At 38.2% G+C, this 14,057-nt stretch overlaps 1 protein-coding gene and 1 long non-coding RNA gene across 10 annotated transcripts in view; one reads left to right on the forward strand and one right to left on the reverse strand.

The window, feature by feature from the left end:
* The window catches only part of LOC127543995 (uncharacterized), a 40,976-nt gene extending 27,976 nt beyond the window's left edge, over positions 1–13,000 (forward strand). Inside the window, exon 2 of the long non-coding RNA XR_007949354.1 lies at positions 7,204–13,000. This is a non-coding gene — a long non-coding RNA (uncharacterized LOC127543995). The remainder of the gene's footprint in view (positions 1–7,203) is intronic.
* DLGAP1 (DLG associated protein 1) overlaps positions 1–14,057 on the reverse strand; it is a 1,118,212-nt gene that overhangs the window by 123,199 nt on the left and 980,956 nt on the right. The gene's annotated exons all lie outside the window — the stretch shown is intronic.

Raw genomic sequence — 14,057 nt, forward strand, 5'->3', positions numbered from 1 at the left:
TTCATTTTGTCTGTCACCTCTTATAAACTTCCCTTTTGCCAAAGAGAATGGCCATTGTGAATTCTTCACGTGACTGAATGCTACTATTTGGTGCCTGAACATCAATCTCAAACACATCAGTTGCAAATTGACTTCTCCCTGGAAAGGGGTGGTGGGGAATGACACATAGCATCCCCCAATGCCAAAAGCAAAATCACTCAGGCCTCTGGAGTATGTGTCAATTCAGTCTGTTGACAATGCAACTACGAGGGGCTGCTGGGGACACAGAGTCAAGACTGTGATAAAAGCCTAAGTTGGGACCAGATCCTGGGCTGCAAGAGACTCTGGGAAGGGGCCCTGGGCATAGCACTAGGGTTCAGGGAGGAGCATTGGGAATGCTGGTCTCTTGGCTCTGGCCCACGGGTCCTGAAATAAATCTAAGGTAATAACTAGATTTAACTTTGTGTATTAGAGTATCTCTGCTTCAATTCTTTACCCCATCTAAACTATACTCAGATGCCAAGGTGATTTTAAAAATTTTATATCTATGTTGCCTCCTTCCCCCACCCGCTTTCTTTCTTTTACCTTTAGAATCAAATATAAAGTTCTCTGTCATTTCATGCTCTTTATAACCTGGTCCCTTTCTACCCTTTCAGTCTTCTCATTTCTATTCCATGTACTCTACACTCCAGCTACATCAGCCCACTACATATTCTCCAGTCAATAACAAGGACCACTGAGGGTTCATTCCCTTAGCCTGCTCGATGGTCTTCACACATATTGCTCTGGGGCCTTTATACTTTCTATCTGCTATACCTGGGATGCTTTCCTCCCTGCTCTCCTCTGCCTCATTTTCCCTGGCCTTCTTGGCTCAGATCCTATCTTCTGCAGGTCGACTTTATTCTCTCCAGAGGCTAGTGCCTTCCCCTCTCAGAGGGGATTTATTTATGCTGTATGTTTTATATCTCATTGTTTATGTATTTACTCCTTCCATTATTGGAATGTTAGCTTCCTGAGTGCAGGGATTAGTACTTTTTGCCTTTTCTTGCATCTCCCAGTCCTTCATATAATGCTTGACTCACAGTAGGCCTTAAGTAGTAACTTAATGTTAATTAAGAAACATTTATTTAATTGTCAGTCACTGTGCTAAGCACTGGAAATACCAAAAAAAAAAAAAAAGAATAAAAGGTAAAAGGCAGTCCCTGTTCTCCAGGAAGCTCACAATGTAATGGAAAGGATGACAAGCAAACAAACCTGGAAATGTAATGAAGATGTAATAGAAATAGGAAATAAATAATTGAGGGAAGGCACTAACTTAGAAGGGTTTAAATTGGACTGGAAAAAAGCCAGGTAAGTCAGGAGGCAGAGATGAGCAAGGAAATCATTCCCAGCCTGGAGGAGAGAAAATGCTGGGAGACCAATGAGGGCTGTGTCCCTAGGCTGAAGAGAATAAGATGGCAGAGAAGAAGATAGAAAAAGATTGGAAAACTTAATAAATACCTCTTGACTACCTGACTGTCCATCTGTCAAATGGGGATAAATACTACTTTCACTACTTACCTCACAGGGTTGTTATGAGGAAAACACCTTGCAAGCCTCAGAGCGCCATAAAATATACAGTTATTTTAGGATCACTGTTCTCTAGGCCAGGCCCTTCTGTGGCCTTCTTATTACCTCTCCATTTGTATCTCTTCTCACCTTCTACTATTAATAGTTCTTCTGTATTAAATGAATAGAATAAAGATTAAATCTGGCTTCTCTTTTCTTAATATTATGTAAATACCCAAAAGAACAATTTTCCCTGGTGAAGGTGTTGATGTGAGGGAAAGAATCCCCATGGGAGTTTCCAGGGAATAAAAATGCGAAAATTTCTCCCATCTGCTTTACATACACAGCAACAGGAGCAGTAAAGTAAAGAGACAAAGAAGAAAGATCTCACCTCCTGAGAACAGACTTCCCTGTAGGAAGTTCTAGGGTGAGGAGTCTCACCTCTAGCTTACTTTAGACAAACAAAAGAAAACGGCTAGATCACAAGAGTGTAGTGTTTTGCACCTGGTGCAATGCAGAGTCCAGGTGGTGTGGGCAAAGGGCATCTTTCATCACTGTAGCATGATAGGGGTTTTAAGTCTTAGGAGCTTAAGATTTGAAACACTTTTATGTGAGGATAAAGGATACCCCTTGGTCCTTTAACTCCCATGGTCTTTGGTAAAGAAAGAACACTTATATCCTCATTTCAGCCATAGCTCATGCTACAACAGGGCCTTCCCACAGACCTCTGACCTCAGCAGAGATCTGTGGGGCAGAGAGAAAAAAAATGAGCATTTTTCATCTTTTCTACCTCCTGCTTATGTCCTCTTTTCTCCCCTCTGGAATTGAATGATTGCAAATATGGAAATATGATAAACTGTGATGAGTCACACCCTCTGGCCCTAACTTCAAGGCCATCTTAGCTTACATCCTACTGGTCACTAAGGACAAACCATACAAGGATTATTATTGTTATTGTTCATTCTCTTTTCTCAAAAAAGACCAATGACCTCACAAGGGTAATGTCTTGACTAGAGTATAAACTGGATTTAAGAGAGGCAGAGCCATCAGCCATAAAAAGTGGCCAGAAGCCCTTAGGGCCTTCCCCTCCCAGCTTTGTTTATATGGATTTTTTTTTGACAAGGTGAAAAAGGAAATTCTTTGCTTCACTTGCCACGGATCCTTAGTCCCTGAATGTGTTCAGTCTCAAACTGAGACCTATTGAAGACTTTAGCTTAAAAAGGTCAAAGTCTCTCACAGTATCCAGGGCCATGTCCAGTCGTCTTGATCTGTATCAGGCCACTGGACCCAATTGGTTCTGGAGGGGAAAGTGAGGCAGGTGACCTTGCCCAGCCCTTCCTCACCTAAATCCAATTCACTTGCATGTCATAGCATTACCTCCCTGATGTCATGTCCTCTTCGGGAATGAAGGATTAAATAAAACAACAATGTGGTCCTGCTGTTAGCCCAGGCAACAGCATTCCTGTCTGGAATTCTTTCTGGGACGGTTCTCAGTGAAGGAGAAAAGTCCACAACAAAATCAGTTTCTGTTTCATTGGGTCATAGCCACTGGAACTTTTCACAGCCATGGGAGGTGTTGAGCCCTAGTGTGCTGGCCCAATTCCAGTCTGGTTAATTACATTTTCCCTTACTACCTGAATTCCTCCGACTGCTTCAATTGGATCCGGTATTTTTCCTCACTCCCCAATGTGCAAATATTGTCCCAGGCCATGTAGAGGTAGACTTAAGGTGCACTCAGACCCTTCTGCAGGAGTGACAGATTTTTGAGAAATGACAGTCCTTGGAGCTGACCAGTTTCCCTAAATCTGTATGACTCCGCCTCTCTTTCCCAAACATTAGTTAAATCTAGGCTGACGAAAACTGTGTCATCGTAATGTCATCCAGTGACTTATGCATGGGAGTTTAGTGAGACACTAGGGTTATAAGAGGCCATGAGACATCGTGTGTGTGTGTGTGTGTGTGTGTGTGTGTGTGTGTGTGTGTGTGTGAGTGAGACTGCTCTGTAACTAAGAGGCATTATTCCAGCTGGCACTTTGAGGTTACAGGCTCCTTCCTCCTCAGTTACCACATGATGGAATAAAAGCATTCCAGGAAATCAAAAAAGCTGGTCAAGGCTTTGGAATTTCAAAGTAAACAGCTTGGCATGTCTGGCCATTTCGGTTTCTGCAGCGTCATTTTCTCTCAGCAGAAACAGCCTTTTGCTAACCTAGAGTAGTTATAGACTATTCTATCCCTAGAAGGTAAGAGGTCTGTTCCCACATCTCCTATGTCTAAGGAAAGGAAGCTTTTAGTTACAGAATACAAGGACCTCCAGGAGCTGAGATGAAGAGAAAAAAAAATGGGATCTACAGATTGTGAAGGAAGTAACATTTTTAAAAATTGCTATCAAGGAAACAATTTCTAGTTGGCACAAGAGAGAGAGAACTAGGCGTGGGATCAGGAAGACTCCACTTCATGATTTCAAAACTGGCCTCAGATATTTACTGGTTGTGTGATCTTGGGTAAGTCACTTGCCTCAGTTTCTTTTCTGTAAAATGAGATAGAAAAAGAAATGGCAAAGCACTCCAAGTATCTTCACAAGAAAATCCCAAATAGGGTCACAAAGAGCCAAAAATGAACGACAACAAAATACAACAACAACAAAATTTTTTTTTTGTCTATCAATGCCTAAAGGCCTCTGCAAATAAGAGCAAATTAATCTTAGTTATAAGAAGAATGCTTAAAACAGTTTGAGATTAGAACCAAATGTATGGTCCTCATTCAAAAAACTTACCAGGCAGAAATATAAGCTATCACCAAAAAGGGGGACAAAATTTAAGGAAAAAATGACTTTGCCCTCTATACCCCACATTGTCAGATCAGAATTAAAATTCAGAGCTAAATAGTTCTGGGATTCAGGATAATAGAGAACCTCTTAGTGTAGTTGTACTTCAGTGATTCTCATCATACCACTCACCAAGCACTCATTCCTGCCCCTATCCCCTTCCAAACTTCATGCCATAGCATTCACTAAAAAACTAAAACATCACTAGTTTATACTCTTAATAACACTGAGCCTGCCATCTCTCGTGCCCCAAACTGAAGAAGACAATAGGAGGTACAGAGGTATTAAGAGTCATTCACAAGAGAATGAATGAGTGTGAGGGAGAAGAAGGGGCTGCAATTGTAAGTAAAGTGAAATCATAAGAAACACAGCCCAGAATTGACAAAGTTTGTCAGGATGGCACTAAATAAAGAATTCTCCATGAAAACAACCATCATGAACTCAGAACAGAACACTTCAGCAAAGTGGAGACTTTTGAGCATATAGAAGGGATAGCAAGTGGGCAAACTAAAAGGAAGGAAGAATAAAAAGTCTTTTCCAGCCCCTCCCAAAACCTTGAAGAGTCTAAAATCAATCATAAAAACCAAGAAGAGTTGAAGATTATATCCTAAGAAGCTTTGGTTAGCTGGTTCTCTATTGGAAGGAAAGGAGAAGTCTATTGACTGGCAACATAATATGAAGTCCTTAGTAAACTTTAAGTTACCAAGCCAATGATAGCTGGATAATGTCTAATAAAACCCATTAATCCCGTGTCCATTTACTTCTTTACCTATAACCATATAATCACTATAATCATAGTGATAGCTGCAGCAGAGTAGAATAAATAATGTTCATATAATAATGACCGATAGCTAGGAAAAAGTTATATTGTATTCCATATGCTTTGAGAGATAGTGTGGTACACACCAGATGGCTGGCCTTGATTTAGGTTCAAATTATACCTATCACATACTGTATGACCCTAAGCACATCACTTATCCTCTTAGTAATTCTGTTAAACTCTAACTTGCAGAGGAGGTGCCTACCTGAATTAATAAGTAGCTCCTTCTAACAATAAAACTAAAGGTCCAATCAAAAAGCAACAAAAACAATAACAACCAAACTCTGATAATTACTAGGATAGCCCTGGGCAAGACGCTTACTACTTTGTCAGACTTAGGGTTCTCATCTATAAAATAGGAATACTCATAACTATAGTGCTTATACCTCAGAGTCTTGTGAGTCAAGTGCTCTCTAGAGAAGGGAAGAAGCATTAAGCATCCACTCTGTGCTAGGCTAAGTGCTTGTCAAAAATGTCTCAGTTAATCCTCACACCTGACAAATCAGTTCAGTAATATGATGGATTTTCGCCCCAACTAGTCATAGGAATGAACATACCACCAGACAGGCCTCAACTCACCCAGAGAAATCAAGGAAGCTCGGGAGAACCGGACAATCTGCTAACTTTATCCCCACCTAGAAAGGGAATCTGTAGGGATGATCCTCTTAGGGTATAGCCAAATCTTGGCAAGTGGATTATGTAGGCCCACTTCCAAAGCCCAGAATATATATCTTGGTACTACTAATTACAGAGTATGAGGTGGCCATAGTTGTTGCTCACCATAAGGCTACCATTTCAGTCCTTAAGGACATCTTTTGTCCCTCACACATACTATTCAATTTCTAGAACAGGGACTAGAATATAGTAAGTACTTAATCAATGCCTTTTCTTTCATTCATTTCCCTTCTCTATGAGTACACAGCCTATTCCCTATTCCTGTGTAAGGAATAGTCTAAGTGGAGCTTAGTTTATTGATGAAAAAGAAAAATGAAATCATTTCTTTGTAAAGCACAATAATATTAATTATCAGACTCTGTAAACACCTGCTACTATTTTACCTGAATATAATGATGAGCTTAAAAGTAGGAAAATAATTTTGTTTTAATTAAAACAAATGCTAATATGTATAAGATTATGAAGCTGACAAAAGATGACATTCTGAGCAGTTTTGGACAGAAAATCTGTGGTGTAAACAAAAACACATCTCCTTATGAAAAACGTAGATTTGTGCTTTGCTTTTGTGGGAACAATTTGATGTTTTGAAGAGACAGAAAAAAAGATTTTATTTAATGAAAATTGAAGAAATATGAATGAGAAGAAACATACTTCCAAAGACACCAAAGAGACTGAACCATGATAGACTCTTTGGAACTTGAAGGGATAGAGTAGCTCATTTATGTATAACTGTTTTATGACTAAATAGGGTAAAGCTAAATAAAAAAAAGAAATCATAGAAACTTTTAGATATGCTTTTAGAAAAGCCTATTAATTTGTTAGGGTAAATTTGGGAAGTTATGACTTTTTAATTGAGAGGTGAGTCATTGAGCACTTCTCATTTAAGCCCTTGATGTAAATAGGACTTGGGTATAAAAACTGACAGCTAGGTGGGGCAGTAGTCAAGAAGACCTGAATTCAAATAAATATGATGTCAGCCATTTATTAGCTATGTGATCCTGGGTAAGTCTCTCGTTCTTGCTTACCTGAGTTTTTTCCTTTTAAAATGAGCCGGAGAAGGAATTGACAAGTCACTTCGGTACCTTTGCTAGGGAAATACCAATGGAGTCATGAAGAGTTGTACATGACTGAACAACAATTAAAAACCAAAGAATCTGACATAGGAACCTGAGGAGATTTGTAGAAGTATTGGTTGGGGTTGGGGGTTTGGGTGGGCTAGAAAAATGCTTTGTTGAAGCTACGACTCTTAGGAGTGGACAGCTTATAAAGCTCTTCAGTTGAGTTATTCTTGGTTGGTGGGAAAGAGAAATTAACTGGTTAACTGTAATAATACCTATTTCTCTCTTGTACTACCTAGATTTGGAGAGAGGCAAAGCTTGCTTTTAATAAGAAGTCCCTTGCTCTCTGAGGAACCTTCAATCTATGAAGAAAAATCAGAAGAGTTTTTGTACAGTAGCCATTGTATTGGCTACAGTGTTTATCTGGTTTAAAAGACTCAGCTTGAGCTGTATTGCTGTGATCTCCATGATGGTTGGACAACCAAAATCTGGGTAAGTGAAATAACTGGTTAGGCTGATCTATATAGCTTAGAGATAGTGGATGAGTTTTTTTTTTTTTGGTAGTTCTCTGCATTAAAAAAAGGACTGTTTTCATAGCAAATGGTCACACTTTCCAGATACTCTTTTAAAGCTGATTGCAAATTTTATACATTTGTAAAGGTTATGCTGGAGCAAAGAAGAGGAGAATTTGCCCAGCTAAAGAGTGCCAAAGGACAACAGTCAAGCAATGGGCAGAAAAACAATTTTGCTGATGCAGATGTTTGTAAATGGACTGATTACATAAAAGCCTGCAGAGTTGTAAGTGACCTTCAACACATGGGTTTTCCTCTCTTATATGGATCCCTTTTAGATTCCTGAAAGTCTTCATCACAGATATTATGGATGTTGTGGGAAAGTATGATCTAATTTCTAAATTCTAAATTTAGATATATATTGTGATGTATTTATTATTCCTGCATTGACTTTTATACACATAACTGTGATGTTATTTCTTTTGTCTTATTAAGTAAATTATTATATTTAAGATTTAAAAGTGTCATTATTTTGATTATCTCTGTGTAAGAAATGGCTAATTGAGTGAATGGGAAATGCACCAGTGGGGGCTCAATGGCTAGAGTGGTGAGTAGGAGTACATTTTCTTTCAACTGGGTCACTCCTAGTATCTCAATAAAATTATGGTGCAACTGTGTGTTGATGATTATTTCTGCTAATCAAGACTCTTGAGGGTGAAGACAAGGTGGCGTGAAAATATTCCAATGCAAAGCAGCTACCATTTTCATGCCTCATGTAAGGAATAATATATAGTGTATTACAACCATGGGTGGTTATACCACCTCGCCATACCATATGTATGTGTGGGATTTTGTCTATATGTACCAAAAATGCTACTTTGGGTGTTTAATCTTCATTGCCCTGTGGGGAAAATTATTAATTATAGCATTGTTTGAATCTAGCCTTGCATAGCAAGAAATCAGACTTGTATTGCGTAGAGACTAGACTTGTTTATTGTATAAGTCAGGACCTGCAGGTCATGCTGACCTGAGAAACCTTCTAAGGGATCCAAAAAGTGATGCAAGGAATTTCCCATTTCCTGAGATATACATTTTAGGCGATCTATTTGTTGTATTTGGAAATTCATCACATGTAGGCCAATCAGAGAACTATTTCCTTGCTCCTTTGAATGAATCCTATATAACAAGTAACTCAGAGAAATTTGGGGGAGTAGGTCACTTATATTGGTTCTCCCCTTTGTGGACAGCTTAATGAATTATCTTTTTGGTCATCTTATACCTTACTTCTCACCATGTACTTTTTGATCCAATGATACTGATTTCTTTGCTGTTCCACAAACAAGACACTCCATCTCTCAGTTCTGGCCATTCTTTCTGGCTGTCCCTCGTGTCTACAATGCTTTCTTTCTTATACTATAACTACTAACCTTCCAGACTTCCTTAAATTCTTAGATAAAATCTCACCTTTTATATGAAATTTTTCTCAACCTTTCTTCATTCCAGTACTTTCCCTATTTTCATGATTTTCTATTTATCCTATATATAGCTTGCTTTGTGTGTATATGTTTGCATGTTGTCCTTCCCATGTCCTCATTAGACTGTAAGCTTCTTGAGGGCTTGGGATTGTCTTTTGCTTTTTGTATTCCTGGTGCTTAACACAGGGCTTGACACATAGTAGGCACCATTTATTAAATTGAATTCTAAAACTCAGTTCTGGTTTTGTTCTCAATCTACAGAACTCATTTCCTGAACTACTCCTGAAATCTCTATTTTCCTTCAAAGTTCAAATTCTATCTCTTATATGAAGCTTCTCCTCCACCTCTATCTCACGTGATGAATTGGCCTTCTTTATCAAGACTAAATCCTTTTTGTTCAATTGATTCCATTTTGTTCTGTCTCCTCCAACAGATTCTGCTGTCGTCTTCTCTCTCTTACTTATTTTCAATCTCCCCCTCTACTGGCTCATTCCTTACTGCCTTACAAACATACCCATGTTCTCCTTTTGAATCCCTGCTAACTTTGTCCTATATCTTTTCTGCCCTCTGTAACTAAACTCCATGAAAATATCATCCACAATAGGTGTCTACACTTCCTCTGCTCTTACTCTTTTTAATCCTTTATGATCTGGCTTCAAACTTTTATCCTTCCATCAAAACTGCTTTCTCCAAAGTTTTCAAAGCTGCCAAATCCAATGGCTTTTTAAACTCCTCATTCTTCTTAGCCTCTTTGCTGGCTTTGATCTCTTGATAACTTTCTTCCCCCTGATATTTTCTTTTTCCCTAGATTTTTCAGATTTTCTTCCTATGTATCTATCTGATTGCTCCTTTTCTGTCTCCTTCACTGTATCCTCTTCTCTATCATGTTCTCTAACATTAGATGTTCCTCAGAGATTGTTTTTTTCTCCCTCTAACTACTTTCTCATCAATTCTCATGGATTTAATTATCATCTCTATGCAGATGATTCTCAAATTTATCCTGCTCTAATTCTCTGCTGACCTTCAGTCTTCTATTTCTAACTGCCTTTAAGATGTCTCAAATCAGATGTCCAGTAGACATCTTAAGATCAACATGTCCAAAATGGAATCCATTATCTTTCACTCTAAATCTTGTCCCCCATCTCCTATCTTCCATATTACTGTAAAAGGCAATGCCGTTTTCTTAGTTCCCCAGACATAACCAGGAATCATCCTGGATTCCTTGTCCTCTCTCACTTCCCCATATCCTCTCTGTTGCCAGTCAATTTCACTTTTGCAGCATCTCTGGATTACATCCCCTTCTTCCTTCTGACATTGCCATCACTGTGGTACATGATCTTATCACCTCACAGTTCGATTATTGCAATAGTCTGCTGGTGAGGGGGGTGTCAGCCTTCCTTAAGCCTCACCCTACTTCATCTTCCTCCATTTAGTCTCTAAGGTGATTTTCCCAAAGTTCAGGTTTATCTCCTCCTCTTCCCTATTCAATGGCTCCAGGATCAAATACAAAATACTCTTTTTGACGTTCAAAGCCTTTTATAACAACTCCACCCAACTTTTCAATTTTCTTATACTTTACTACTTTACACATACTCTGATTCAGTGACACTATTTTGTGAACCAGATACTCCACCTCTTGACTGGGCATTTTTGCTAATTGTCCCTCTTGCCTGTAACATTTCTTTTCCCCTTCTACTCTTTCCCCTGACTTTCCTTTTAAGTGCCAACTAAAATTCCATCCCCTACAGGAAGCCTTCCCCAACTTTGCTCAATTCTAATGCCTTCCCTCTCTAAATTATTTCATATTTTTCCTATACAAAGCTTGTTTTGTATATATTTATTTAAGTGTAATTTCCCCCATGGGATTGGAATTGTGAGCTTTTTGAGGCCAGAGACTGTCTTTTCCCTCTTTTTGTATTCTCAGTGTTTGGCACAGTACCTGGAATAGGTGCATAATAAATGTTTATTTATTGATGATTCAGAAATCTATCTATCCTGCCTTATTCTTTCTGTTATCCTTCAATCATAAATCTCCAATTGCCTTTTAGATATCTCAAATTGCATGTCCAACAGACTTCTTAAACTCAAATATTCCAAAGGGAACTAATTATTTTTCACCCTAAATCCTTCTTGCCTTCTTTTAACTTCTCAGATTACTATAGAGAGCAATCCTTCTATCTTCTAGCACAATGTCATCCTCATCTTTTCACTCTTACATTCCCAATATCTAATCTGTTGCCAGATTCTATTTATTTCACCTTGAACAATGTTTTGGTTTTTTTTTTTTTTTTAATCTCTTTAATATATCCCTTTCTCTCCTCTGTTGCTATCACTTTGGGGTAGGCCTTTATCACCTCATGTTTGGACTACTGAAATATCCTCCTGTTGGGTCTGCCTGTCCTAATGATGTAGTTCAGCTCCTAGGGAGGATATAGCAATAACCCTAAGATCACCTGACCTTGGAAGTGATGTAATTAGAAATGATATATTTCTTCCCCTAGGCCATCCTGCCCCAGTTTACTCTATATGACTAGGATACTAAGGCCACAAATATTGCCGGCTGTCAGATAACAGCCTGTTGGTCAGTGATAACAGAGTTTCTGAAACTAAAGAGCAACAATAATGAAGTATTTAAAGTTAACTAATGTGCAGAACAAAACTGAGTGTCCTCTATTTGACCTAGTGACATTTCAGGCCTAAAAACACACCTTCTGAAGGTTCCCCATGAACTCTGCCCAGAGAACTATGGGTACTGCATTTGTGCACAAAGTCAGAACTAGACCCCTCCACAACTCCACCTCTAAGCCATAAAAGTAACATATTACTGACATGAAGCACTTGGTCCTTCTCACTTTTCCCTGTAAATTTACTTTCTTGCACTTGGTTTTGTGCTAAATTTTTTTGGAATTTAGCCTACTTTATTTGGTGTCACAATTATATTAAACTTTGCCCCTTGACTTGGAGATGGATCTAAGTCTGCAAATTATTTTGAGATGCCTCTCAACACTAGTCTAGAACCCTAACATTTTGGGTCCTTCTTGAGCCCCCAAACTAAGTTTCTTCCTATTCCAGTCTATCTTCCATTCAGCCACTGAAGTGAGTTTTCCATATTGTCTTTTTCTTTGATTAACTCCAATGATTCCCAGTAACCTCCAGAATTAAGTACAAAACTCTCTGGCATCCATTTTCTAACAGATAAATGTTAAAAGGAAATGAACAGACAATTTTCAGATGATGAAATTAAAACTAATTCTACTCATATGAAAGAGTGTTCCAAATCACTATTGATCAGAGAAATGCAAATTAAGACAACTCCAAGATACCACTACACACCTATCAGATTGGCTAAGATCACAGGAAAAGATAATGAAGAATGTTGGAGAGGATGTGGGAAAACTGGGACACTGATGCATTGTTGGTGGAGTTGTAGTAGCTAGAAACTGGAAATTGAATGGATGCCAAATTGAATGGTTAAATAAGTTATGAATATGAATGTTATGGAATATTATTGTTCTGTAAGAAATGACCAACATGATTTCAGAAAGGCTTGGAGAGACCTACATGAACTGATGCTAAATGAAATGAGCAGAACCAGGAGATCATTATACACTTCAACAGCAATACTGTATGATGATCAATTCTGATGGAAGTGGCTATCTTCAACAGTGAGAGGATCCAAATCAGTTCCAGTTGATCAGTAATGAACAGAATCAGCTACACCCAGAGAAAGAACATTGGGAAATGACTGTGGACCACAACATAGCATTTGCACTCTTTCTGATGTTGTTTGCTTGCATTTTTGTTTTTCCTCCAGGTTACTTTTACCTTCTTTCTGAATCAGATTTTTCTTGTGCAACAAGATAACTGTATAAATATGTATACATTTATTGTATTTAACATATATTTTAACATGTTTAACATGTATGGGACTGCCTGCCATCTAGAGGAGGGAGTGGAGGGAGGGAGGAGAAAAGTTGGATCAGAAGTTTTTGCAAGGGTCAGTGTTGAAAAATTACCCATGCATATGTTTTGTCAATAAAAAGCCATAATAAAAAAAGAAAAGAAATATCTTTATAAAAATAAATTAAAAATACACACACACATATATATAAATAAAAAGCTATAATTTTAAAAAAGAAAATGCACCAAAGGAAAGTAGAAAAAATAAGAAAGTTATAACCCTTAAAAAAAAAAAAAAAACAACTGATCTATTGATTGAGAGAGGGCTGTAAATCAGTGATGTTACTAACTGATGTGGATTAGAGATATACAACTGAGTAGCTTGGCATAAGGTTTGCATGTAGAAATATAACTCCCTGTGACATCTCATAATCCAATTAAAATGCTACTGTGGTGTAAACAGTACCTTTCTTTATTCAAAAGGATTTTGAAACTAAACAAAAGATGTCAAACCTCTTATTTGCTTTCAAGTGGTTCCTTGTTTAAATCTTTTATCTCTGGGTCAAGAACAAGAACAAGGATCTTATACCAGTTTAAAAACAGAATTCTTTTCTGGACCAATGCGGGTGAAAGTCACCCCAGTGCAAGTGACTTTCCATCAGTGCTCACCTAAACTTCTCCATTTAACATTTATAATCTTTTATCAGCTGACTCCATTGCTATCTATCCAGTTTCAACTCTCAGTACTTTCTAACCTGACTCTTCTCTTATTTTTGCTTACACTACTCCCTCTGCCGAGAATACCTTTGTGTGGGAAAAGGTGAAGAACTTACAGATTCTAAAGTAGATCAAGCCTATAGGACTCTGTTTCGGCTTCTCCGGAGTCACGTGAGTTTAGATAAGGTCTGGACTAATTTCCATTGTCCAAGGAAGGGATTATGTGGCCAAAGAAGCTATATATCACCTTGTCTACTACATTCCACTGACCGACTAGGGGAACAGTAGACTTCTGTGACCAATCACAACATATAGAGGGTGGGATTTTGGAGGTTCTTTGTCTGAAATGTATAAAAGCTGTAAGCATTTTCAAGGCTCTGGCCCTATGAAATTTGGCTTGCAGACCAGGATGGGGTCCGCTTCTCGAGATTCTAATAAATAATTCTGCTTTCTATGAGTGATCTCTGTAGTAGTCAAATTGGGTAGTTCTTTTTGTCTTCATATTTTTCTTTTGTTAGTAGTTGTTCAGTCATGTCTGACTCTTCTTGA

The sequence above is a fragment of the Antechinus flavipes genome, chromosome 1 (assembly GCF_016432865.1).
Source record: "Antechinus flavipes isolate AdamAnt ecotype Samford, QLD, Australia chromosome 1, AdamAnt_v2, whole genome shotgun sequence".
Taxonomy (NCBI): Eukaryota; Metazoa; Chordata; class Mammalia; order Dasyuromorphia; family Dasyuridae; genus Antechinus; species Antechinus flavipes.